The sequence below is a fragment of the Schistocerca piceifrons genome, chromosome 3, assembly GCF_021461385.2.
Source record: "Schistocerca piceifrons isolate TAMUIC-IGC-003096 chromosome 3, iqSchPice1.1, whole genome shotgun sequence".
NCBI classification, from domain to species: domain Eukaryota; kingdom Metazoa; phylum Arthropoda; class Insecta; order Orthoptera; family Acrididae; genus Schistocerca; species Schistocerca piceifrons.
Window position 1 is genome coordinate 168,839,826 of NC_060140.1, and position 6,000 is coordinate 168,845,825.

The window sequence follows — 6,000 nt, forward strand, 5'->3', positions numbered from 1 at the left end:
TTTAATTTTGGAAAAATGATGGTAATAACATTAACTGAAACTGTATGAATGTGTCAGATAATCTGCTTTTATTAATACCATAGCATACTTAAATTCATGTTAAGCTGGAAAAAAACAAAGCTCAGTGTTAAGGAAGTTGTACAGTGAACATGCAATTTCACAATACATTCACAATAAATGTTCAAAAATGCCACCACCAAGTTCAATGCATGTATCTGCACGTGTACAAACAAATTTTGTTGCTCGTTTCAGTCTCACAGGGTTGTTTTTAATTTTGTCTATTACATTCATAATGTGAGCAAGTGAAGCCTCATGTGTATTGACTTTGTACTCAAACTATGTCTTTCACCCAGCCCCATACACAAAAATCCATTCATGTTAAATTTGGTGATCTGGGTGGCCATAGTCGTGCAGAGCTACAACCAATCCATTTCTGTGGATAATGTTCATTTAAATGTGTAGTAATAGTGTCAGTGAAATGTGGAGGTGTGCTGTCATGTTGAAAAACTAATTCATTTCAAGGTTTGGAAATGACAAACAACTCACTAATAGTTGCCAACAATGAAATAAACATTTCTACATTCTTAATGGAAAGTAAACAGATGTACTTGTATAATAAGCTTTGCTTCTCTGGATGTTCTGTAAAACTACTCAAATAGCCACCTGGGACATTATATATACAGAAACATCTTTACTTGGAGATTTCATTGTAGACAGATTTTCAACTAGATTACTGATCTGTCCATCAACCACTGTTGTGGCACATGTTAGAAATGACTAGATTAACCTTCTATGTTAGCCATTAAATTTTGTTTGCCACCTTCTTTAAACTAGGAAACAGTGATGCTGGAAATGAAAAAGACCATCTTCACAATACTGCTACACAGTAAGTAACAAAATACTGGATCTGCAGTAACAGAGACAAAACATGAAACAATATTCTTTAATCTATTTTTATTGGGAAAAACCAATAAACAAGAATGTTGCTGATGTTGACAAAGTAGCCACACTAAAACACAATTTAAGAAAGAAACAAAAGTATATATCTCACGTTTGATCTTATAACAGAGAATAACAAAATAAAATGTTTTCCTTACAAGTCTCTCACTCGAGAAAGTCCACCAAAGAAAATACAGAAACAATACTACTAGAGAGTGATTCAAGAGCATCCTGTACCAGTGGTCTGGCCTCCCTGGACAGCTTTACTGTATTGCTGTCTGACCACGGTCTGAAGCTGCCACTCCTGACAGTCAGGGACTACCAGCAGACAAGGTGCATGGATGTTGCGGCTGAGATGACAGATCCCTACAACTCTGGGTTGCTTGTTGAACTGCCTTCTGGCTGGCAGTGTGCTGGCTTATAAGGCCAGTTGGTAGATGGATGACCTGACACTATTTCTGATGATGTGAATGGTGCAGGAAAATTATCTGCTTGTTGATCATGACCTTTGTTGCTGCTGTCAATATGCATTGCTTGGGTAGTGGCCCCTGGTGGCCATTGGCCAAGACCCGAGGCTGTGTTTTCATCACTGGCAGTGGCCTCGGTTGTAGTGTGAACATGTGCTTTAGTTTCACTCACTGTGATAAAGACATTCTGCATCTCTGTTCTGTCATGTGGAATGTGGATGTTGCAGGTAGATGGAATGGACACTTTACAAAGAGCTCCCAAATATGGCCTGATATGCATTTACATTGAAGAACTAACAAACTAAAAATGTTGGACTGACACCAAACCAAAAGTCAGACCTATGTTGTTACATTTACCTCAGACTACACAGCAGGAAGAAAAACACTCTTGTGATACTCACTTCGCAAACTTCTTAAATGAACCAGATCTCACACCTGTAATAAATGATTTGTCCAATTGCAATGGTCAAACACTAGATTCAGTGAAATTTGGGCAAAAACAGGAAAAACATTATTTAGCAGACTCCACTGATTCTTAGTAAATCAGATCTCACACCCGTAATTAATAATTTGTCTGATTGTAATGCTGCAACATTAACTGAGAAACAGCTAGTTCAGTTAAAAGAAGATAAAACAGCATTGTTCAGCAAATAATGAGAAATAATGGGAATGCCTACACAGAGTGGAAACTCGGGATACAGACAGATGTAGAATATCGAATATACTATCTGTACATAGAGAAATACCACTTTTCATTGATTTTGATTACCTGAGACATCCATACAATGGTTACTAAATAGTCAGAGAGAGTCCACAGGCACTCTCATTGGTCAGTGATGTTATCGTTGTGGTGGTGGTTGTGGTTGTGGTTGATATCCACCATATAATCACCCCCCTCCATCCCCCCCCCCCACCCCACAGGCAGTGCGGAGCACAGGGAAGGAAAAGAAGGAATGGCACCTAGATAAACGAGTCGCTGTGGCAGTCAATCAGCATCAAGTGTCTTGTGTGGCAAGTTTGCCTGACCAGCCACATCATGGTTGGCCCAGAAAGGGGAGGGGGGCATCGCTAGAACATTTCTTGTAAGTGTAAATCTCTTCTGACTAACTGTGTCATGGCTGGGATAGGAACCAAGCACAGCAGGAATGCTTCTTATAGGTGATGACCAGTTGTGCTATGGGTGGCCCTTTCACAAGACACCATTGTGCTGTTTTTTGAATTCATAGTGCGCATCATAAATATGCTGAACAGGTGGTATGTCTGTGGCTGATGTGGGAAACATCCAAAGTGTCTATATAGGATGCCACTGGTGCAACTGAAGAGATGGGGGAGGGGCGGGGAGGGGGGGGGGGGGCTGGCATGTTAGTGGCGAGGATGTCAGCATGGGGAGGCCATGCATACCAAAAGGGCTTTGATCCAATTAAAGTGATAGTGTTTGTTGAGAGGTTGGTGTGACTGATATGAGTCTTTCATTTATTAACCAGTGTGAGCTTCAGTGACCATAGCTTGCGTGGTGACTGTCCATGGTGGGCTGGAGGCTGAGAGGAGGCAGGAATGCTGGCCATCTAACCATCTTGGGGTCATGCTTGAAGTCAGTGCAGGCAGAAATGGAGTCAGAGTGCCCAGCATTGCTGCGTTGAACTCGGCTCAGGAAGAGGAATTGAAGTTGCCGGTGACAGTTGCAGGTGAATAATGCAACGCACTGGTGTCATGTTGTGTTTGATTTTTCTGATGTGTGCTGAATGTGGTGTTGTAGAGGATCATCAACCTGTGGTAGATGTGCAGTAATTGAAGGGGGAACCAGTTGAATGTAGTCAGAGGTGTTGCCGATGTCATTTGAAGATGGACAGTGATCGAGCTACATTCCAATGAGTCTTGCACATGAGATGGAAAGAGTGTGCTGTCCAACTGAAGGGGCATGCCAGAACATACCAGCAGCAGAGGAGCCAGATGGTGAAGAGAGACATAGTTTACCATTAGGTGTGGTTTGTTTCACATCCGGGATTGTTGACAGCCAGATGCAGATGCTGGGCGGAGCACGGAATGGGCACGGTTGAACAGCGAGTATGCACGACTGGTTGGCAGGCTGAAGTCATGCATGTATTGCCACACTCATCATCAAGATGGCTTTCTGTAAGACAGTGGGCTGCTCACACACCATGGTGAGGGCAGTGGATGTGTCATTACTACACTGCAGGAGCAATGCAATGGTTCAAATGGCTCTGAGCACTTTGGGACTCAACTGCTGAGGTCATTAGTCCCCTAGAACTTAGAACTAGTTAAACCTAACTAACCTAAGGACATCACAAACATCCATGCCTGAGGCAGGATTCGAACCTGTGACCGTAGCGGTCTTGCGGTTCCAAACTGCAGCGCCTTTAACCGCACGGCCACTTCGGCCGGCAGAGCAATGTAATCTCTGTATGGAGTAGTCCAATGATGCATGGCTGTCAGTATACTGTTGGTGACTCACCTACAACTCTGCTGAGGAAGCATACTGCTTGAGTGTATTAATGGCTGTACAATTTTCTTCCTGCTGTTTGGCTTGAATGATCCATGCACAATGTAGTGGTTGAGGTGCCTTGGCGAAAGGTCCTGTGATGTAGTGGCCCATGTCAAAGTACAGAGTGTGGCATGATGCACTAACAAGGAGAGATGGAACTGATGTAAAAAGCCCATTGCTAAGTCTGGTTTTATGATGTCCTTACAAGACCCTGCAAGTGCCACCATCTCACCAGCTCACATGGACACACTGTAGTCAATGAGCTGGCAGCTTCATGCATTTCCAATGCCATAAGTTCATCCATCTTGATGAGTGGTAGTGAGTTGATGTCAGAGGTGACCTCCGCTGGAAGGTGGTCCATCAGAAGTAGAACAATCAGAGTTGGTAGCCCCACAGAATACTCATTAGAGTCTGAGTTAGTGAAAAGATAATGTTCATGGTGCAATCAGAGATTTGAAAGCTGGTATCAGTCATTGCCATTGGAGTGAGAGGAGATTCACTGTCATGCGCAACATTAAGATGATTAGGATAATCTCCTTGAATAGATAAACTTGCTGCAAGAACTGCTAAATAGTCACAAGTCTTCCCTGGAGTTATTAAATGTTTTATTAGTATGATCTTACACTATTGTTGTCTACTATTATGGTCAGTACAAGTACTTTTGTTAATTATGTCTCTTCTATCCCAGATATTATTGGGAAACTTATTCAGTTTATGAAAGTATTAAAGTAGCTAAGTCATTACTGTATTTTCATTTTCCAATGTAAATTTCCCTACTGGGTCAGAAATATCAAGTACGTTATTTTTCACATAGGTTCCTTTACAGAGAAAGCTATAATGAAATGTTGCTTCATGCAATTAAAATTAAACTAGCATGCTACTAATATATGCACATACACACGAATTCTGAAGTTTCAATTCCTGAGACTACAAGAGATGATGTTCATACGTTGTATTTGCTTTGGTGTGCAATAACATATCTGAATGATAACTTAATTTCAATTAAAGAAAATAATTATAATCAATTATTTAGCACACCAAAGTGTTGCATGTAATATTTGTTTTGATATTTTTACAATTTGTAAGATTTTAAGAAGATCTGTGATAAAAATAATTAACCATTATCTGTTTAAAAGATGATTACATACAACACATTAAAATTACACAGTACACAGATTGTTCATTCACATTTACACTCATGCACACACAGACAGTACATACATATAATTACTCTATAACATACTATGCACGAGTGCGAAATAGCAACATTACACTACATCAGTTCTACAGGAATTTTTCAGCACAGGAAGAAAATAACAACAATGACTTAATTTTGTGTTTAATGTTCATCTAGCCATACTCCTCAAAATTTAAAGATTCGTAAGAGCAATTTTCTGCATGAATAATTTTACAGACCTTGAATGAATCCATTCAAACTAATAATAATGGTAACTGCTTCTATATTACTCTATATATGCAACTCGGCAATTTAAAACCCCAGCTTAACTTCTCTCTAGTTTCTTTTTATTCATTACTAACTTCACTAATCCAGACTTGAAACTTTTTAATGATTCAGGTGTTCTACATAGCTTAGCCACAGCCTGGCGGATGTTTCCAGAATGATATTTTCACTTTGCGGCGGAGTGTGCACTAATATGAAACTTCCTGTCAGATTAAAACTGTGTGCCAGACTGAGACTAACTTGGGACTTTTGCCTTTCATGGGCAAGTGCTCTACCAACTGAGCTACCCAAACACAATTCACACCCTGTCCTCACAGCTTTACTTCTGCCAGTACCTCGTCTCCTACTTTTCCAAATGTCACAGAAGCTTTCCTGCCGGGAAGTTTCATATCAGTGTACACTCCGCTGCAGAGTGAAAATATCATTCTAGAGTGTTATGATGGTTGATATCTTGCAGCATAACAGTCAAAAGACATTCTTCTTCTTTCTCTGGAGCAGTGTACATTATGTGCAGGGCATATATATTGGAAACATACCAGTGTGTTGTCCTCTGTCCTCCAAATGTCCATTTTTCTGCATGGCATTATGCTTGACAGAGGAATTGGTTGCAGCTGCAATGGTTACATGCT